Raw genomic sequence first — 22,888 nt, 5'->3', positions numbered from 1 at the left:
GTCCCCTGCCTTCAGCTGAGTCTATCCCACCACTTACACCACTTGAGAAATCCATTTCCTATTGTGTTTTTTACCTTTAAAAGGAAAAAGCCCACCACCCTCTCACTCAGCACAGCTCGATTTAATAGATGTTTGCTCACTTACGACAACGTCCTGCTTACAAGACGGGGTAACTCGTCTGGTTCTTGAACAAAAGCTGCTATATTACCTCGATGCAAACCCTTGACTAATCTTGGGGAGGGGAAATATAAGGAATAACAACAGGTGAGACCTGACAGAACAGACATAATGGCTCGTTCTGCAGAATGGGTCCGAAACCATTTATTGCCCCTCTCTCTCAGCAGAGAGGAAACTTCAGGAGTTATTCCTCTCACTTACTCTCTTAGTTCCTGTTTTTGTAGCAGGGGGTTGTATTTCTGCTGTTGGATGTTTGCCCTGTTTGCTGGTGCTGCGCAGGAGCTTTTCTTCTCTCTTCGCTTCATCCTATGCCTTTGCAGATCCCTGGTCCCATGTAAAGGGAAAGCATGATGACCTCCATGGAGAGGTCTCAAAATGCTACAGGAAGGATGCGATGTGCATTAAGTAAGAAGGCACTGATGCAGCAAAAGATGGATTTGAAGTCACCCCAAGGCTGAGCACCTAAGTTACACAGCTTTTAGGGACAGACTTTTTTAGCAGGGCCTGTTGTGATAGGACAAGAGATAATGGCTTTAAGCTGCCCGAGGGGAGACTGAGCTGAGCTCTTAGGCAGAAGCTCTTCCCTGTGAGGGTGCTGAGGCGCTGGCACAGGGTGCCCAGAGAAGCTGTGGCTGCCCCATCCCTGGCAGTGTTCAAGGCCAGGTTGGACACAGGGGCTTGGAGCAAGCTGCTCTAGTGGAAGGGGTCCCTGCCCGTGGCAGGGGTTGGAGCTGGGTGAGCTTGAACATCCCTTCCAACCCAAACCTTATTCTCTGATCCTATGATCCTCACGTAGGAAGATGAGCAGACCTCCCATCTGCAATGTGAAGTGCCTGGCTCTAAATCACAAATTCCCTTTAACCCAAATCAGCTGCAGGGGAGTCTAAACTTAGCTATCAAATGCAGCATCAGCTGGTTTCCATGAGGCTCTGCACATGCAGTAGAGATGCTTTCAGCCCCTGCCGCACTGATAAAGGAATTTTGGTGGCAATGAATGGTCCCACAGTGAGGACAAATGCTCCTGATGCAGATTAGGAGTGAGGGGCTGGAAAAGCAGCAGCCAGTTCGGTATCAAGAGCGCTGCTCTGGTTAGTGTTACATGTCCATCTCGGGCTGAAAGTGCCTGCAAGCATCCAGGCTCCTCCAGGGAGGGATTTAACAGCTTCAGCTTTCAAGGCAGAGCCCAGAGGCTCTCTGGAGCATGAGCCCCAAGGGAGCAGAAGCACAGACTGGGGGGATAAGGCAGAGCATTAGTGCACAGCAACCTTGCAATGGCCTCTCTGGTGAAGTTATCATCTTTTTCACTGGCAAACCCAGAGCAGATGGATTAACCTGCTGTGTGTGTACTTTTGCTGTTAAGTTTTTCTCCCTGCTTACACTTGGAGGTACACGTGCACATTTGCCCACCTCCTCTAGAAATAACTAAAGCACATAGAATGCATACGGCTTTTTCCATTTCTCTTTAAGTTGCTGGTAGATTCAGTGCCTTGGTTGCAGTCTCCAGAGATCTAAATCTTGCAGCCTGCTCTCCCTGCTGATCTCATTGCAATATTTTCTGTTTAAGTTGTAGCTTGGTTTTGATTTTCCTCCTGTTTATCGGGGTGTTTTTAAAAGGTTCTGTGTGTCCTAAGTGCTTATCAGCAAAAATAACCTCCAAAAGACTTAATCACAGGGGTATGATCCTTGCACAGAAACTGAGGTCTAGATCAGGATGGAAACAGGCTGGGAAATCATTACCTCATGAGACACTTACTTGGCACTTGCTTTGCAGCCCAGCAGCCAGAGCTGAGACCCTGGTGCAGGCAGGAGAATGGCAGGATGTTTCTCCACTCCATGACCAAACTCCTGATGCTGGAGGGATGGGAAGTGCTTTTCTTCACCCATCAGCCATGCTTAGGACCTTGCTTCAGGATGAACAGGACTTTTTGTCCCCATCTTGCAACACACAGGAGACAAGGTGGGGGAAATCTCCCAGTGCATCCCCTTGACCATAGCACTGATGTAGTGGGGAAGAGACAAACATGTCAAGGCCAGGTTGGACAGGGCTTGGAGCAAGCTGCTCTAGTGCAAGGTGTCCCTGCCCGTGGCATGGGTTGGAACTGGATGACCTTAAGGTGTTTTTTAATCCAAACCATTCTATGATTCTATGATTCTTGCTTCCATTGAGGCTTGATAAGGTTTCAGTGTACATAAGGACCCCAAATCCTTCTGTGTGCTTTTTCTACATGAAAATGCATTACCAAAACGAGTGCTCGGCTCCATTGTGTCCTCTGTATGCTCCAGTGGAAGCTGCAAAGCCAGCAGAAGTGTCACCAGGTGCCACAACTGGAAGCAGAGACCAGACCAATTCAGACGGGTGATAAGACATATTTCCCTTTTCACAAGAAGCATAAAGAACCCTTTGGGTGGCTTATCTAAAGATGTGCTGAGTCCTTTATTGTGTGAAGTCCCTAAATCAAGATCGAGTGCCTTTCTAAGAATAGATGTTAGCCAGATGGTGCTGTGATCCTTAGTAGGCATCTGATTATTGAATAGGTTGATGCAGCTAGGGGAAAAGATCAAACCAATCTGTAAATGTGGATTAGAAAAGGATTAAATCCCTTTCCTGTGGCACGGTTGTGGTCTTTTGGTAGAAATCACAAAGCTCTCTGTTGTTTTGGTGTTTTATTTAGAGGGATTTTGAGGATGAGGAAGAGGATTTGGCAGCACATTTCTACACCTTGTTTTCTCAAAATGATTTTTTTTTTCTTGGAGCACAAAGAATTCCAAAGCAAGGACTTGTAATTGGGCTACCTGGGGTGTACAGTAACTGTTGAAGCACCTGAAAAATTGCACCATGAAGCAGGATAGAACCGTAGAATCATAGAATAGTTAGGGTTGGAAAGGACCTTAAGATCATCCAGTTCCAACCCCTCCTGCCATGGGCAGGGACACCTCACACTAACTCATGGTACCCTGTCCAACCTGGCCTTGAACACTGCCAGGGATGGAGCATTCACAGTTTCCCTGGGCAACCCATTCCAGTGCCTCAGCACCCTCACAGTAAAGAACTTCTTCCTTAGATCCGATCTAAATTTTGCCTATCTGAACCCATCACCCCTTGTCCTACCCCTGCAGTCCCTAACGAAGAGTCCCTCCCCAGCATCCTTACAGGCCCCCTTCAGATACTGGATAGCAACAGCTAAGATAGCATCAAAACCAGAACGTGCTCCAACTATGGCACAGACCACGTTTTCTGAACAAAACCAATGAATGCACCACCCCTTCCACCAGAAAACCCCCTGAAATCTTGGCAGGACTTTCTAGGTGAATCTGGTACTGGAGGCAGAGCCAATCCTGCAGATGGCTCTTGGCAGCACTGAGCTGCAGTAACAGGCAGCTACAATGATGGCTTGCATGGTGCTGCCAGCAGTGGGACTGGGTGCCCGAGCCCTCTTCAGGGGGACTGGGATGTGTTTGTATGGTCACTGATCCCAGGAAGCACTGGGCAGCCTTGGAACAGTGGAGAAATAGAAGGGAAAAGAGGGGAAACTGGGGACACTGAGCATTGCATGTCTCTGTGATACAGATGGGACAGACTTCATGGTACTCCATCCCTTCCAGAGCATCTCCTCCATACACAGGACCCATATGGACAGATGCTGGCAAGTGGGACTCTCCAACATTGACATAAAGCAAGAGGCAGGTCCAGAGTCCCCACAAGCAGATAAGAGAGGTGCAAAGAGAAGACAAGAAACAGGCACCAAGAGACACCTATGTGTGGCAAACTGGGGATACTCCAAGGTCAGGTTGGATGGGGCATCAAGGCCAGGTTAGATGGGGCTTGGAGCCATGGCAGTGGATTGGAACTGGATGAGCTTTAATGTCCCTTCCAACACAAACCATTCTATGATAGTTCCAGGTTTCCTGTGTTTTCCAGCCGTACCCCAAGATGCAACCAGCATTTTAAAGAACTTAAGAGGGCAGTAATGAGCCACTTCATGAACATGAAGGGTTTGCACAGGAGCGCTCAGACCCTCCATGAGGAACCTCAGCTGAGGCTCCTCAATCTCTGCCTTGTCACTGGGGTAGCCAAAATGTGTCCCCCCACAAATTCCCTGAGCCCTGTGTTGTGAGAGGCCACAAGAAGCCACCATAGGCAGCAGAAACCTGATTTCCTTTCAGGTTCACAGACCTACAATGCACATCACAATGATACAACCACTCAGTGAGCAGGGCTTAGCCGGGTGACTACCCCATGTGGGTAATGAACACATTTACAGCCCTGACCCCATGACTGCCTTAGAAACTTACTCAACTGCAGTTAATTCTTTACCAGGTCCAGTCATTAATGCTGTTATTTGTCTTTCCTGGAGTGTGTGAACTGAACTTCCTGACCTTGCATGGGATACAGGGATTTTAATAGGGAAATCTGCTTAATATTAGCACATTTTTCAAGCCCTGCACAGGCCTTGACAAGATTATTTTTAACAGATGACACACAGCTATTTGAAAAGAAGATGAATGGGGTTTTGGCTGCACAAACCAGAGCAGAAATATCTCATTTGGGGTGATGGGGGGAAGAAAAAGAAAGGGAAAGCTGCTTGGGAAAGGCAAACTGTAAAGTTAACTGACATACTGTCATTTAGACACCTCTGTCACTCATGTGCAAGTCCTAATCCTGGCATCAGGGGAGCCACGTGGAGGTCTGGGTTTGGTGAGTGAGCCAGGTCTTCTCTTGCAATGATCATCTTGTCTGGTGTCTGGGAGTCCATGGTACCTGGGATGAGGGCTCAGCTCTTGGCAAAGACATTACACAAAGACATTACTTCTGGGATTAAAAACAAGGCACTTCTTTAAATGAAAATTGCAAATCAAAGCCCTAAAACCAGAGGTGCACTTGTGCAGAAGTCATCCAGATTGGGCTCTTTGCTGTCTCTGAGCATCATGCAGAAATATCCAAGCATCAGCATTGTCTTGTCACTGTTTGTGCCAAACCTGGGTCAGACAATGACACATGATGCTCCCTAGCTCTCAGGCTTGGCATCACACCACATGGACCTGAGTTTTCTGCAACCATGGCCCAGGCAAGCCTTGACCCACAAAAGAAACAAAGGGCTCATGCCTAAATAAGAATGAACAGTAAGAAGAAATAATGCTTTCTGCACAGTTTGCAGTTTGCATAGACAGCGGGAGCAGCTGGCTGCGTACATAACAGTCATGAACTGCAGATACCAGCTGAGAATCTGACCCTGTTGGAGTAAAACCAAGGTAAAACAAAGAGATATTGGCAAAGCCACTTAATGTTCACAAGCTGAAGGATGGGTTTTGTGAAAGTTTCACACCAAGAAACCAGCCTGAGGCATAGGAAATGTCAAGATGAATGGCAAAGTCACACACAGCTTAAAAGAGGTTTGTAATGGAAAGGCAGAACAAACTACACGCTGTGTGTTATGCTCCATTGCCAAGGAACAGTCTGAGAGACCTCTGAATTTGGGTTCAAGTGCTCCAGGGCTATGGGGAGCTGTAATATAAAGAAGGGCAGCAGTCTGACTCCTCATCTCGTAGCATTGCATGTGTGATAGATGGAGCGGTGCTAAGAGGGAAAAGATGATGGATTTTCCCAGCCTACCCAGTAAATCCACTCTTGCACTTAACCAGCATCTTTTCAGAGACGTGCAAATTCCTTGAGGCCCCAAAGCTGGGCTAAGACTCCTGCAAGGGAAAGCTCTTTCTGATTTCCTTGCATTGCCCCTATCTCGGCCCACCTTCCTTCCAGATGAGATTTAAACCAGAGCCACAAAGCTCTGTGAAGCTACCAACATGGTCAGTGCAAGACCTACAAGGAGAGCTTGAGGAAGGTGGGCTTCTTCAAGGGGGATCTAAAAGCAGCCTCCAGCTGCTTGAGGGATAATTCTAAAGGTCACGGAATCCCAGACTGGTTTGGGTTGGAAGGGACCTTAAAGCTCATCCAGTTCCAATCCCCTGCCACGGGCAGGGACCCCTTCCACTAGAGCAGCTTGCTCCAAGTCCCTGTGTCCAACTGCCAGGGATGGGGCAGCCACAGCTTCTCTGGGCACCCTGTGCCAGTGTCTTACCACTCTCACATCAAAGAATTTCTTCCTTATATCCAACCTAAATTGCCTCTGTTTAAGTTTAAACCCATCACCCCTTGTCCTATCACTCCAGTCCCTGATGTAGAGTCCACCTCCACCACCCTTGTAGGCCCCCTTCAGATACTGGAAGGATGCTACAGGGTCTCCACACAGCTTCTCTTCTCCAGGCTGATAAAGATGAGTAAAGCCAAATCATTTTCCATAGTGGCAAATACAACAGGCAACAGATTTCTTTGTTGCTTTCATAGTTGTATGGATGAGAAACCTCCAAGGATCCCTTTCTACCAGCACTTCTTGGACTGCATGAATAATACTGGTCTGATTTTGTTTTGTTTTGAAAGTTAAGTGGGCTTTTATTGAACATGTCTGAGTATAACCCTGTCAAATTGGAAGTGGTTTCTCAGCAGACCTGATTTATCTCTGTTCTCCCTGCTATTTATTTCCTTGATTGATTTGATTAAAGTGCTTTCACTGCTAATTGCCAGCATTTACTGATACCTCAGTTCTACAGAGGTAAATTACCACTGATTAATGGTAAATGCCGTAATAGTAAATGCAGTGCAATCATCTGAGCATGCGCCTAGCTAAGAGAGAAGGGAGGCACTGCTCTATCCTTGAGAACCAACAGCAAGGGGGTTATGATCTGGCAGGGTATTTTCAGGTGGAGGAGGTCTGTCACCCAAATGGTAATCTATAGGCATTCAGATTCAGGAGGATCCAAGTGATGAAAGATCTTTCTAAGTCCTATGGATTGCAATCCTCGTGGTAGAGAGGAGGTGAGATGGTCTGAGATGTCTCTGTCCCAGACTGCAATAGCAGTATATCAGGACAGTGCTTTTGGCTGTGTGACTTTCACCCAACAAAAACATGACCACCACAAGTCAAGGACCAGCCAAAAATGCCTTTAGTTGGGCACTGACCATCTGGGACATAAAACAGGATGATTAATAGGACTTCACCCACAGGACATGGTGAAGGGATGGTCTGTGAGGCCCTGAGATACCACAGAGGTGCCATTTCTCCTAGTAGCTGATTCTTACACAGCATCCCAGGTGAAGCTCCCATCACAGCTTGAAAATGGTGCTTTGCAAATGTCTGGCACAGGACCTCATGCTGCAACAGCAGATGAAAGAGCTGAGTTTCTTTCTGTTATTACCCCCTCAAGCCAGCCACTATAAATTACCCCAGTGGAGTGATTTGGTTTACCTGTAGCTTCCCCACAGCTGTTCAGCTTGGCTGATGGGCCCAACGTCTCCTGTGATGTTTGGTCAGGTTTCCACCCAGATGGCAAACCTCTTCTTTTTGGAAACCTGTGAAAACGAGAAGAAATGAGGTTGCTTTTTGTTCTCCACTTCTTTTGTGCTTCTTAATGTGCAAAAAGGCCATGCCTGGGGCAAAGACCTGTTGCAAAACCTCTGGTGGGCAGGAGGCAAATAAAATGAGATGGAAATTGCAGACTGAATGAAATAGAAGTGGAATGATATTCCAAATTTTCCTGAAAGTGTTATCAAACTCTTTCAATTTCAAGCTTGGCATTATACCTTTGACAGGCAAATTTGGATATTACACTGAGGTGCAGAAGAATCACTATAAATCATTGCCCATCCCATCCCACCGTGGACAGCCAGGTCAAACACCTAACCTTTTCCTCTTCTTCCTCTCAGCTGCTCCTTATATTCCATTGCATCCCTGCCAATCATGCAGAAATGATGAATTTGAAGCAGCAGGCTCATAAATTCTGAGGCTGGCTTAGAAATCATGAGAATTAATGGACTCTGTGTTCTTTTCCTTTGACTCCCTGGTTTTGGTGCACTTAGACACAAGGGACAGAGAAATGGAAGCCCAGATGCTCAGCTCCTGGAACTGGAGCTTGAAGAAAAAGTCATAAACATCTTGACCTGCACAATGAAGTCATAAGAGTTGGCAACTTTCTGGACTTCATGCTTCAAAAGTCCTGGTTCTTCTCTCATTAACTTACATTATCTAGTTTGGCTTCATTGGAAGGGAAAGAGAGGAAAGGAAGGTCCTTTCCCCCACATAAGCATCCTTCTTGCTGTGCTCCTTGACAGTTTTGATGGTGGCTACTTCTTCTACCTTGCTTTGCGATGCAGGAGGGCTCTGGATCAGTGTTGTTTAGAAGATAGTGGATCAATTGACATAGCTCACCTGTTCGGGTGTGATGGGTGATACTGGACTAAAGCACCCAAATTGCTCTTGCTCCTCCAGGTCTCTTGATACTTTGCACCTTTCTGTGGCAGGATGTTGTCCCTGGTTTGGAAGAAGAATGGATACCACTGGGCTCTGAGCTGAATTACATCATCTGGGATAACTAAAACAATACTCCAAAAAAGCACTCGTCATGTTCCCATGATAGACCAGGGTGAGATTTACATCAGATGACGAGATGGCTCTGCAATGCCAAAGGCCCAGAGCCACTCAGTATTAACTCGCCTTTGCTTCCATGAGTGCATTTGGCTTCAGTGGAAATCAAGAGCTGAAATGCCTTCCTGGAGGTGGGCCAAGACTGCTATTTTTTCATGATCCCCTCTTGCTTGTCCCTGTAGAACTATAGGATTGCCGGGGGGCGAAGGGGGAGACAACGCATTTTCTTGTCACTGATGAAAAAGGAAATTGTTTTAACTGGGCACAGAGAAAAAGAAAACTCTTTTCTCCCTGTGGTAGCAATAAAATGTTCTCAGGCATTTCCTCATTGATACTGCAGCATCAAGCAAGCATCAGTGGGGCTCCGCGGGTTCATAACCCAACAGCATTTGGCGTCACGCAGGTTCTGTGGATCTCTTCCAGGTTTTTGCTACCACAAAGAGTCAGATTCCCGACCCAGCTTCAAGGGATGGTGATTAAGGGAAGTATTTCCTAAAAGAGAATATATATTTTACACCTTTTTTGCTATAACTTAGCAGATCAACTAATTCCCCCACCCAGTTCTTGTGCATCACTGTTCATACATGCCTCTTACCAGCTGGTACATAAGTAGCTGATCAATGTACATTCTCGTTACTTGAACTAATGTTTCTTTATGCAATGAGGGTCCCTAATATGTTGCATGTGGTTTCCATTTGGGGCTTTTTGGGATCTTTTCCAGGAAGTTTCAGGTCATTACCTCAAACCTTCCTCAGCTGAAAACGGATTGAGGTAATAACCCACAATATCCTGGAGGAGGGTGGAAAATAACAAAGAAAGGAAAAGAGAGAAAGAAAAATTCCTATAGTGCATTGAAGACAAGAGAATGAAAATTGCATGCAGGATAGATAGAAGGAATGTGGCCTTTGGCCCTCCAGCAAAGGTGTCATAAAATGCTGGATTGAAGCAATATGTCAAAACGCAAGATCTTGGGCAAGCAAAACAAACTGCACAAACCCCAAACCACTGGGACCACCGCAAAGTGGTCAGCCTGATCCCCAGCCCCTGCTCGTCTTTCACCTACCAGAGCTGAACATTAATTAGTTAAGAGGTTTCCTTGGAATTCATTGGAATAATGACTGGATTCTTTTAAGATGAAAGAGAAGCAGAATGCGCCGTGTGCTAAGAAACTGCTTGAAAAGCTTCTGGTGTGATGGGGCTGGCTCAAAAAGATCACAACGAATCACTAGCACAGGAAGGTCAGTTTGAAGTTTAACTTATCTGAGTTCATTCTCCATCACAGCTGACACTATACCTCACTCTATTCACTCCTTTTTCCTCTCTCCATCTGGAAATTGCCTTGACTACAGGAAGTACCATTTACATCCACTTTGTGTTTTCTGGTTGGGAGCCAGGTATCTACCGACTAAGCTAACTGACGCCAGGCTTGGGCCACAATTGTTCAACACCTACAGACCTTTCTGAGGAGGGGAAATACTGCCTTGCATGGCCTTGGAGGGGGGGTGTGTGTTTTTATAGCCCCAACACAAGCAAATGACTTTAAAATTGTGCTTTTCCAAAGGACTGAACGCTAAATGATCTTCCTGTTTTCCCCTGAGGTTAAGGGTGCTCAGAGATTTTGATGACCAACAGTGGGTGCAATGGGTATTTTGTGAAGCTTTAACTCAAAAACTGTCTGCAAAGCTCTTTCAGGTTGGATCTGAACTGATCTATTCAAAATGGTAGAGAATGAAGCCTCCCTGCATGGAAAACTATTGGCGGCACTGTGGGTGGAAAAGACTGCATCAAAGCAGCTTTGGAAGTGGCTGAAACCACTGATTCTGCCAAAGGATGGATGGAGCTGTTCTCCTTTGTTTCCTTGTTTTCGTGTTGCTAGCCTGATGGAGTGAAAATGATTCCTTTTACTTGAAAGGATGGGGTTAGCTGGATGGATGTTGAGGGACATGACAGGAGTTCCTAAATCCCCCTCAATTCATCTACAGCTGGTGTCCTCCAAGCGTTCATTAAAGCATTAAAGCAACACCATGTCAACAGGTAGAGGTGAGGATTGATTTTTACCCTGCAAATCTCATATTTCCAAAGCATCAAGCTGGCTCTGGGTATCTACATCAGAAGCCTTTCTGGAGACCTTGTTTTCAGTAGGTATTGAATAACCCATGTTAGAAGCAGGTCCCTCATTGCCTGCCCCCTCCACCAGTCAAAATTCAGTTTGAAGCCCTTTTTCTCTGTTTTTGTAAAGCAAATATCACATAACAGCCAAGCACTGCTCTTTCATCTGTGGCTCTGAAGTGATGGGAAGTGAGGGACTGAACTTGAAAGCACTAGGGATCTACACACTCCTAAATGTTTGAAAAGATGCCTCTCCCTTCTCCACTCCTAGTCCAAACCATCTTTACAGCTAATATATTTTCTTAACATCCACAAGTAGCTGCTATAGCATTCCTGTGCATCAAGGACCAATATCTTGGAGCTTTCTAAGACCTGAGACAAAAGACAATGTTTTGTATCCAAGGACAGCACACATTTCCTTTCTCTTCTTGTTCCTCCTGTATTTTAAGGTGCTTGTGTGTGTCATCACCTGCCAGTAATGTCCAGCACAGCCATCCAAAAAGCCATGAGCCCACCCTAGGAAGTAATGAAATCAACACGAGATTCAGGAGGTGTTTCTGGGACAAGACACATCTTGCTTTTGCTTTGTCTTCTGGTTTCTACGGAGCATCAACTGACTCCAGACTGATTTTGTACCTCTGGCATTTGGACTGCTTAGACATCCATTTCCATTTGTGATGAGTGATTCCTACAACCGGTTGCATTGATGATGCCTCTAGGAGATCTCCTATTGACAGAGAATCTTTTAAATCACTCCTTGCTTCTCATTTAAGTCCCATTTCTCCAGAAATTAAGCTCTTTATTCTCTTTAAATGCAAGATTGTATTTCAGGACATCTCTCCACTTGCTCATCATGGGCTTTAGGAATACTCCAGAATAGCATTGAATTCACACATAAAAACATACTGAGAACAGCTAAAATCATTTTCCAGATTGAGCACTGTGCTTGGCAGATTTGAAAAGAAAAAAGAATATTTGGAGGGTGTGGGATATTCTAAATTTTGGACCAAAAGGAGAAGGTTTCTCTGTTGTGTGATGCATGCTCTTAGAAATTAAAAAAAGAAGCCTCTATCTGGTTCTGGATCCTTTCAGCAATTGTAATCAAATCCACATGCTTTTGACTACAATCTGAATCCAGAAACATGCCAAAAAGCCTGCAGACAAACCAGTTTTTGATTAATAAACAGTTTTAGATCATAGTGTAACTCCAGGAGGGAATATTAGCTCATCTGACCTGTATATTGTAGGCTTTTTAATGGTACCCAGTTATCTGTATATTAAGCCCAGCAATTTGTGTTTGACTGCAGCTCATCCTCAGTAAAGAAACCTGTCTGTTTTCAAAGACACAAGACACATCTTCCACTTCCTTTGGTGTTTTTTTCCATCATTAATTGCACTGACTTCCACACGTCCATGCTTTATAATCTGAATTTGTCATGCCTTGTCTATGAGACGTGCTCACATTAGCTTTGCTCTTTCTCCACTGCATGAGAGCCCACTTCTGTTCTACTCTACAAGACGCCTTACATGGAAATCAAGTCACACTTCAGTTAGTCTCTTGATGGCTAAGCAGATTGAGTAGTTGAATTTCTCACTATATGATATTTCCATTTTATCTTGTTTTTTCAGCATCATAAACATAAATTCTCTGCTAACTCCAACCACCTCTAGAAGTTGGACATCTACACTATGTAAGTTTTCCAGCTCCTTTTTGGGTGGTGGGTTCATCTCCAAATGGGATGATTTTTGTCTATGTTTGGTAGTGCAAGTCAACACATTTGCCTGCTATATGACTAAAGTCTGTTGGGATAAAACCTCACTCCTGAGGCTTGGAGAAATGCCCTGCAGGCCTGAAAAGAGCAGGTAATGAAGAAAATGCTTTGTAGTGAGAGGTTTAAACCTGGTCTGGTGATGATCCTACTTATTTGCTGTTTAATAAAGAAAAGCCTGCAAAGCTCAAACAAGTCATCTCCCCATTCTTGCTCACCAGCACCTTTCCTGTTCCTCAGATGGAAAGGAGCAAAGCTGAACCAGAGATATGAAACCTTTCTCTTCCAGTCTGAGTTACTTCAAAAGTGACTGTCAGAATAATGCCCCCAGAAAGAGGAAATAATTTCTCCTCTCTTCCACTTCTTCTTCACTCATCCTCTTTCCCCTCTGCACCCTTTTCCAATTTGCTTGACAGACAACAGATTTGACAGAAACAACCACAAAGGCTCACACTACCTTTGTTGAAAACCCCAGATCTTCAGACAACCAGAATCAGTCCTGAACCCAATATAATCAGAACTGCAAGCCCCAGAAGTGCCTCACTCTTGCCTAGGCAGACCTTTCCTCATGAACAAGGCAGCTTTGAGATGAGGTAATGTCTGAGGACCAGTTGTGTTGGGTTTGTGTAGTGAGGTTTTGGTAGCAAGGCATTACAAGGGTGGGTTCTCTGAGAAGCTGCTAGAAGCTTCCCCCATGTCCCATAGAGCCAATGTGAGATGGACCCACATCTGGCCAACGCCATCAGTGATGGTTGCAACGCCTATGGGAGAACATGTTTAGGAAGGGGGAAGAGTGGAGGACTGTATCCTGTGGGAATGACCCCACACTGGAGCAGAGGAAGACTGAGGAGTCCTCCCTTGAGGAGGAAGGAGCAGCAGAGATGTGTGATGAACTGACCACAAACCCCATTGCTATTGGGTGGGAGGAGGCGTAGAATTCAGGAGTGAAGCTGAGTCTGGGAAGAAGGGAGGGGTGGAGGAAAGTGTTTTAAGCTTTGGATAAAAGCTTTACTTGTCATTGTCCTATTCTGATGTGATTGGCAATAAATGAAACTCATTTCCCCTAAATTCCCCAGTTTTCCATGATGGAAATTAGTGAATGATCTCTCCATGCCCTTTATTTTGACCCACAGGCCTTTCGTTGTCTCCTCTCTCCCCTGTCCGGTTGAAGAGGGGAGTGATAGAGTAGCTACTGTGGGCACTTGACATAAGCACAAAGTGGTTGCTTCTTGACCAGGAGGGTCTTTGTGAAGAGAAGTATTGGAGCACCACAGCTCCCAGTGACCTTCTCCAGTCCTTATGGCCCAAACACTGTGTGCTGAGAGCTACCCAGTGGTTTTGGTGCATCCACAAAGGTCACCTGCTGACATCTAACAGCCTATATATAAGCAATGGGGAGATATGGGGCTTTCCAAACTCATGATCCTGACAAACATGCCTTCTGGGGTATCCCCAGTACATGACCCTGAAGGGGTATCATTCTTCAGTCCTTCCTTTGCAAACTCAGCCCTTTGTAAGGAGACCCCTGAAACCAGTTCAGGTTCCCCCTACACTGAGAGGACCTATCCATCTGCCTTCACTCATCTTAAAGTACTCTTAAGCAATGTGTTTCCCTTCGTGGTCTGTGTAACACAGTATTATTTCCTTCTTCATGTGTTTCTGCTCCTTCCCTGGTGTATCCCTTTATTTGTTTATTGAATTATCGTTTGAACTTGCTTCTGCTTCTTTTCAGAGACCTCCAAATTATTCTTCCTATGCTAATCTTCACCTTCCTTTCAGGCCCCACGTTGGCCTGTGCTGCCCTTTAAGCCTACTGAGGCTTAACAACGATGGATTGAAATTGCAAACTCTTCCAACTCTTCCTAGTTTTCTGCAGTAAAATTCTCCATGCATTTTAAGATCACAATCACAATTCCTTTGGGCGTTTTATGTTCCCTCCGAGTCAGCTGAGCAGAGGTCAAGAACATTTAGTATTGCCTCTTCCAGTGTTTCATTCCTCCCATGCTTTGCTAATCCAGCAGAGTTGTGATCTTTTCTCTGAGATGGTCTGCCTTCAGATCATCCCTTTTGCTCTTATCTACAGCTTTAGACCAGACCTTGGCTATTACCCAAGTGGCACCACGCACAACTGCTTCTACGTCAACACACCCTTGCTAGCAATCAGCACCCTCTCTTGCTCTCCTCTGAGTTTAAATTGATTTAAGTCATTCAACTTTCAGTTTTCTCTTATACTTCCTGTCATCTGAGTGCCATTTTCTTTTATGACTACAGTCTCAGAGGAGACCAGAAATAGCCCATAAACCATCATTTTTGGCACTTTGGTACTTCCTTCGGTCCAAGTCCCTGGCAAACAATATAATTCAAGCTTCAGCATGAATGTCCAGTCCACTTACATCAAATAGAGTTTGCTGCAACATGAACTAACTTTCTGCTGTGGATATTTCAATCCTATGTGCTGTGACAGGAGCTGGCAGAAGTTATCTGTATCATTTAATATTTATATCGCTGCATTGGCCTGAAGTCCCTGCTAGGACCCATCCATATGGATGTTTTGCAAACTTGAGCTGATGTGAAGCCTGCTGAACTCAGAGTTTTCCAGTGACATCCAATGCCAGTTCCATAGATGCTAAAAAGGACGATAACAGACGTGGGCAGGGGATGCACAGGTATAGGTGCCTTTTCTTTCACTGATCCCTTTCATTTGCACAAGAGAACAAATATTTAGCTGGTAGCATCCCATCTAACATTGTACTTTGCTCTTGAAGGTCACCAGCTTTACATCTTCATTCCGCTATGAACACTGCAATACCAGCTTAGAGTAAGAGCTGCTGAATCTGGTAGCCTGATAAGGATGAGACTGCTGTAATTCCATGTCCCCATGGTCCCCACATCCAGCACTGCCACATATACACAGTACATATGAGTCTACCTACATAAACATTTGTCTTCCTCTGAGGAACTACAGCCCTGACAGTTGACCTTGGTAACATTGAAGTTACGGAGCAGAACATCTTGAGTGCCATCATGTGGCATGTACAAGGCAACCAGGTGATCAAGCCCAGTCACCATGAGTTTATGAAAGAAGGTCCTGCTTGACTAACCTGATCTCCTTCTAGGACAAGGTGACCCACTTAGCAGATGAGGGAAAGATGTTGTCTACCTGGGCTTCAGTAAAACCTATGGTCTGAGTGGTTTCACATAAGGACTACGGGTTTCACATCAGGACCATGAGTGTCGCAGCAGGAACATGGGCTCATCCTCCTCTTTATGGGGGTAACAAACAACATCAGGGTTGACCTGATGGTGGTCCTGCATTTCCTCCCTCTGTGATGGTTCATCTGCTTCTCTGAGCCTGAAAAGATGAGCTTTTAATTGCACAGACTAAGAGATGAATGTGACAGGCATGTTGGTCACTGTTGGACCATGTAGAAGTTCACGTATGTGAACAGAAGCAGGAAAACCTACCTATGGTCTAGTGTGATGTGTCCCTGCCTATGGCAGGGGGTTGGAACTGGATGACCTTAAGGTCCTTTCCAAGCCAAACCATTCCATGACGGTATGTGGGACAGTTTAAAACAACCAGGACTGCGAGGTGGCCCTGGGAAGCAAAGCTCTGGGTAGAGTTTGCAGCCAACAGTGCCCTCACCCTCCTGTCAGTGGTGCCAACCCCTATCGCATGTCTGGCAGCCGCAATCACACAAATGAGGTTTCTGCACATAAAACAAGCAAAGCCAGAGATCCCCTTTCTTGATAAAACCCCCAAACAAACAAAGCAACAAATCAAGGGAAAGAATTTTCTGGAACAGCAAAAAAGCAGGATCTCAGTTTTGTCCTGAAACTGAAATTTCCAGCCTTGGAAAAATCCAACAGAAACAGAAAAATTCCTTTAACCTTTGCAAAAATATGTTCCCTTTTGCCAGTAAAAGCCATTCCTTAGCAGCACCATTTGGATAATTTGCCTCTACATGTTGTTCATCTGTCACCTCATAGGCTTCAGATTTTGCTGTGTTTTCAGCGCTGGTCTGTATATACGGAAAGGAGTGGGGGGAGAAAAAGGAGGCACAGATTTTGGCAGGAATCCCTGCCTGGAACGAATATAAAACCTTGTTTTATTTAAGTGATCTGGTTGTGAGAGAGAGAGAGAAGGGAAACAAATAAAGATAGGTTTTTTTAAGAGCGAGTGTGAAAGAAATTCCCCAGAGAGACAAATAAAGGACTTTTTTATTGCTAATAACACATGTTCTGGCTGGAGCTTTGCACGTTGTTAACCCACCTTGAAACCGGTGAGTTTAGGTGTTGGTTTGGGTTTGGTTTGGTGGGGTTTTGCTTGAAATCTCTCTCCTGGCTTTGAATTGTTGCAGTAAGGAGGGAAAGATAATCAAAACCCACAAAACCCAATGCACACCCCCCAAAACCCCATGTCCCTTCTTGCTGCTTGTTTGGATGAGGGGGTGATTTCATTCTGTCCCCTTGTTACATTACTACATCTTCCAGCTGGACTGGGGGGGCCTTATGTCAGCTTGTGCATGTGTATTTGGGATGCGGTGGGATGGGATGGGATAGGATGGGATGGGGTGGGATGGGATGGGATGGGATGGGATGGGATGGGATGGGATGGGATGGATGAATGAATGGTTTCAGCAGCTGTCATCTTGGTGGTTACCATTTGCTTGACCTGGGTGGATTTAATCACATAGAGCAAAGCAAAATGGGCTTTTATGAAAGAGGGAAATAAAATTGCAAAGGAAATAAAAAGGAAAGGTCAAATAGATTCTGGCATTAACTCCGCTCCCTACTTGCATTTACCAACACATAGCACATAATGCATCAGTTTGAGACAGGGATGTACATAAACCTATATTTGAGCATGCCCTTGACCAAGGAAGAACCATAGCGCATGGCTAAATGCTTTCTCAACATGGCCCAAATGCTCATGACCTATTTTGAGAGCAGCGTTGTGGGATGTGATCATGGAAGTGTGGTCAGCTGAGAGCCCTCAGATGCAGACCAAATGGATTTCCAATACTAGACAAAGAAAGAAATTAAAGCTCTGCCTCCCTTCTTGTGGTAGGATCTTCAGCATCATGGTTCTGGGAAGTGATTCGTTGTGCAGATGGGAGTCAAATGGTAAAAAAGAAGTTTCCTGTATTAGTGTTCTCCACTTTCGAAACTGCAGTCTTTGAACAGGACTTTACCAGTCCCTTCCCACAATGGACATAAGGTCTTCACCCAAAGCTGTCCTCACAAAGCACCTCTGCACCTCCTAGAGCACAGCCAGGCTCTACCTCTGGCATTGACTCCCATCTTCCTCCCTCCATGCCTATGTCCTCTTCGGATGGCATCCTTCTCACCCATGGTGATCCCAGGTTTCAAACCCTGCTCTCAGCCCACTCTGCCATCCGCTGACAATCTCCTTGTTGAACATACAGGTGCCCCTATACAATCTATAAGGTTCCATAATGGGACCTGCTTTCACCCATAGAATCCTAGAATAGTTAGGGTTGGAAAGGACTTGAAGATCATCCAGTTCCAATCCCCCTGCCATGGCCAGGGACACCTCACACTAAACCATGGCACCCAAGGCTCTGTCCAACCTGGCCTTGAACACTGCCAGGGATGGAGCATTCACAACCTCCCTGGGCAACCCATTCCAGTGCCTCAGCACCCTAACAGTAAAGAACTTCTTCCTTAGATCCAATCTAAACTTTCCCTGTTTCAGTTTTAACCCATTACCCCTTGTCCTATCACTACAGTCCATTCTGGAAGCAACTCCTACCTTCTGTTTTCCCAGGAATGAACAGCTCAAGTGTCACCCAGAAGGACGTGTGCCCCTGTTTGGACAAGTGGGTGCTATTGCCTTTGCCCATTTACCCAAAAACTCCCACAAGGTCAGTCCAAGGCGAGCTATGCAGCTGATGGACTCCAGGAGCCATATTCATTGCTCAGAGCAGGAAGGTTGAGATCAATACGCAGGAGTTTCAGTGCTTTTCTAACCCATACTCCTTCCCCCTAAACCCCTATACTACTTCACATCCTTCAATCCCGCTTTTCCCAGCTCCACACGGATTTCCCTGAGCAGGAGCTGCCAAACCAGGACGGTGTCTCTGTGATGAAGTCAGACATCTGGGAGAGCACGAAGGGAAGAGGCTGCCAAATTCTCCCTCTTGTGATTTGAAGGAGACTTGGCCTTCTCCCTACCATAACCCAGAGCTTTCTCTGGGTGGTGAAAGTAACAGCAGGCATTCAGACAGGGCCCTGTCCTCTTTTACCCCAAAGGTACCCCGAACTCTCAACACTCTGCAGTCAGGTTGAGGTTGAAATCACAGAAAAGCTGAGCCCAGAGGTATCCAGTTCTTGTATAGACCACCAAAGACCTGGGCTACATGAAGAACAGTGACACTGATGTGCTGCCTTGCGGGTCCCCATCCAGACATGCTGTATCCCCCAGCCGTGGCCAAGACGACGACACTGTCCCACCATGTTTCCCAGCCCACGTCCTGAGACATTTCTGTCTCACGTAGAAACATAGAATCATAGAATGGTTTGGGTTGGAAAGGACCTTAAGAACATCCAGTTCCAACCCCCTGCCATGGGCAGGGACACCTCACACTAAACCATGGCACCCAAGGCTCTGTCCAGCCTGGCCTTGAACACTGCCAGGGATGGAGCATTCACCACTTCTTTGGGCACCCTGTGCCAGCACCTCAGCACCATCAGGGAACAATTTCTTCCTTATATCCAACCTGAACTTCCCCTGTTTTAGTTTGAACCCATTCCCTCTTGTCCTATCGCTACATGCTGGACATGGAGTTACCAATGAGGTTTTAGGATATAGGAACACAAGGCAGAAAGGAATTTCTTCCCAAGAAGGAAAGGGAGAGGAACATGTCCATCAGCCTCTCAACTCAGCTCTCCATGCCACACAGCAGGAGACCAAAGAGGACATGGTGTAGCCTTCTCCCACTTCACACAACCAGGTGTTCTAACATGGGAAAGCCACTCCTTCATGCCATTTTTGTGAGCAAAACCTTTCACCCTCCCATCAAACACCACCCCATAAAGGTACCAAGAGCTAGAAGCAGGCAGAGGGAGATTTTAACCCAACCCACCACCAAATAGCTCAGTCCTTAAACTGAAGAAGGGACTTTGGTTAATTGCATTGCCCCTCAGCCATTCATCTACAAGGGGATTTCTCACTTAACCTGGTGGCTTATTCTGGGGTCTGAGTGATTGTTTGTGGCATTTTGCCCACTGAGCTCATTGCAAATGGCTTTCTGGAGAGGCAAAAGTCAGGGAGAAAAATCATTCCTCTCCATTTCTCAGCAGGAAAAGCAAGAGATGATCAATGGACAAACCTCTGCAGTGTTCTGTCAGGCTGGCTGGGGGTCAGCAGCCCCAGAGGATGCAGCACAGCTACTGTCTTGCTATGCCTTCATTTTCTCCCTCCAGTCAACGGCAGACGAAACACAGGGCTTCTCAAGCTGACATCCAGCCAAAGGGCTGTTTCTTCCACTGCTGGAAAGGCTCTGACTACATCAAGAGCCATAGGTTAACCTTAGACATTGTTAAACACCTCAAAACCCTAATACATCAGGACCCAAGAGTCTTAAGGTAATGGCCATCCATGTCTCAGGGTTAGCCCTTCCATACTACTACTACTACTACTACTACTACTACTACTACTACTACTACTACTACTACTACGACCACTGAATTGCACTCTGAGTTTATGGCAGCAAACCAAGTTACCTTTCATCTTTCTGAACTGTTCACGTCACTTTTCATCTGTCCCAGCTGCAAAATGAAGTGTGACAAATCATGTCATGTGTTTTAAGCCACGAATGGGTGCTCAAGTAAAACAATACCTTCTCCATTGCCCTCATCCTGCATGAGACACCCCTATGGGAGCTCCTTCTCATCATGGCTTGCACCACTCAAGACAGGATTGCTTGTCTTTGCAGTCATGAGCTGTAGGTCATCACTGCCTGAACTAGAAGTTTCCCTTTTGGTCCATAAATGCAAGCCAAAAACGTAACTTACCCCTTTCTTAGATCTCCTGTGTTAACTCTTCACTGTGATCCCATGGGGGAGACAAGCGTAACTGTCCTACATTCAGCTCTGGGGCCCCAAACAGAAGAAGGACATGGAGCTGTTGGAGCGAGTCCAAAGGAGGCCATGGAGATGCTGCGAGGGCTGGAGCAGCTCTGCTCTGGAGCCAGGCTGAGAGAGCTGGGCTGGGTGAGCCTGGAGAAGAGAAGGCTCCTGAAGGGGAGACCTGAGAGCAGCTCCAGTGCCTGAAGGGGCTGCAGGAAAGCTGGAGAGGGGCTTGGGACAAGGGCCTGTAGGGACAGGCCAAGGGGAATGGCTTGAACCTGCCAGAGGGACTGAGCTGAGCTCTTAGGCAGAAGCTCTTCCCTGTGAGGGTGCTGAGGCGCTGGCACAGGGTGCCCAGAGAAGCTGTGGCTGCCCCATCCCTGGCAGTGTTCAAGGCCAGGTTGGACCCAGGGGCTTGGAGCAAGCTGCTCTAGTGGAAGCTTCAAGGTCCTTTCCAGCCCAAACCAGTCTGGGATTCTGTGAAACTGATGCAGAAAAGGTAAAGAAAGCTAAACAAATCCTTGGAAATGCTCTGGGGTACTTAGTTCCTTTTATTTCATTACAAATGAAACCTGCTGGTTACTCAGCTCCTTTGAAGTTTAGGCTATGTCATTGGGGGGGTCCTACCTCTTAAGCTGCCAGCTTTGAACATTCTTGCTTCATCGACACATCCACGGCTGAACAGGGAACTGTCAGAGCAATCAGGAGCTCCTGACTCCCACATCATGGTGCGCAGATCAGAGCATCCTGCATCCATTCTGCAGCCAAAGCAGCACCTCCTTCCCAGCTGTCCACCCTCTGCAAGGCAATGGGAATCGCTTGTAAATCTGAGCCTTGCGTTTGGCCTGACATCCATTGAACCCATTGAGTGCTGACTCCAACACACGCTCTTATGGCTGGAAAGACAACTTTTCTAACCATCTCCAGTGAGGACACTGGTGAAAGTGAAACTCAATACAAAGCAGATGCTGCTCATACCCAAATCCCCCAGATGATATTATCTCATCTCACAGCCAGTAGCTTTTATTTGTTGGTGATGCTCCTGTGTTCTTTTCCTTTCCTTCCTTTTCCCTGTAGATCAATAACCATGTCTTATCCCTGTTTTCTCTTAGATAGAAGCCAGTTACCTGACTTCAGACACAAAATGTGTATTTCCATCCTCACCTTTTCCCTCTCTTCCTTCTTGCTTGCAGTCATCCTCCAGCAGTTTGGCTACTGCGTTTTCTGATCTCCTTATACCGTTGTGGCAATAATGATGCTCCTGTCCCTGCATCCACCATGATTAAAATACAGAAGTGAGTTTAGAAACTTAAATAGCAAATACATGGGGAACTTGGGGTGTTACATTAGTGACTTAATGTCTTGAAGGTGAATTTGGCGAGTTTTTGAAGGCTATTTACCTGTGCACTTGAACTTTGGCTTTCTTCCTCTCTTCATGTCTCCCAGGCATAGATATCACCTCATAAACATCTCACACCACAGCAAAGATTTCTTTTCATACAGCAAAACACCCGGAAGACACGTGTGACCTCACACCTCGCTTTCAGCAGGGATATTCATGCAATCAAGTTTTCATGCAGACCAAAGCAGGCATAAGGATAGCATTTAATGAAGAGCATCACATATACAACCTCTTAGACCATCTTGTTATCATGACCAGCTAAATCACTGGGCTCTGGTCCCTTGGCAGTAGATGCTGAGATGCTGGGAATTTCCTAGTTGAAGTTGGGCAGCCGGGCATCCCATCACCTGGGTCTGCAGTGTTTCCAGTCATCTCAGACCTTGTGCTTTGCCTCACGCTTTCAAGCCTGATTTCAAAAGTTTTGGTACCATTCTTTGGCCCAAACCATCCTAATATAAAGAGGGAGGGAAATATCTTTTCTCTCCCTAAAGAGTGAGATCTTTGGGATTTTGGCCAGCAGCTCAGGGAGGGGATCCTGCCCCTCTGCTGCATGAAGGGGAGAACCCCCCTGCAGCCCTGATCCAGCTCTGGGGCAGCAGCACAAGAGGGACGTGGGGCTGTTGGAGAGGCCAGAGGAGGCCATGGAGATGCTGCGAGGGCTGGAGCAGCTCTGCTCTGGAGCCAGGCTGAGAGAGCTGGGCTGGGTCAGCCTGGAGAAGAGAAGGCTCCTGAAGGGGAGACCTGAGAGCAGCTCCAGTGCCTGAAGGGGCTGCAGGAAAGCTGGAGAGGGGCTTGGGCCAAGGGCCTGTAGGGACAGGACAAGGGGCTATGGGTTTAAACTTAAACAAGGGAGATTTAGA

At 46.3% G+C, this 22,888-nt stretch overlaps 1 long non-coding RNA gene across 1 annotated transcript in view; it reads left to right on the top strand.

The window, feature by feature from the left end:
- LOC134174333 (uncharacterized) overlaps positions 1-22,888 on the top strand; it is a 38,312-nt gene that overhangs the window by 14,184 nt on the left and 1,240 nt on the right. Inside the window, exon 2 of the long non-coding RNA XR_009968609.1 lies at positions 21,820-21,921. This is a non-coding gene — a long non-coding RNA (uncharacterized LOC134174333). The remainder of the gene's footprint in view (positions 1-21,819; positions 21,922-22,888) is intronic.

This window comes from Pezoporus occidentalis, unplaced genomic scaffold, assembly GCF_034315485.1.
Source record: "Pezoporus occidentalis ecotype Australia unplaced genomic scaffold, CSIRO_AGI_Poc_V1 ctg6, whole genome shotgun sequence".
Classification (NCBI taxonomy): domain Eukaryota; kingdom Metazoa; phylum Chordata; class Aves; order Psittaciformes; family Psittacidae; genus Pezoporus; species Pezoporus occidentalis.
Note: the sequence above shows the minus strand (reverse complement) of the source record. Positions and strands in the feature narration are given on the sequence as shown.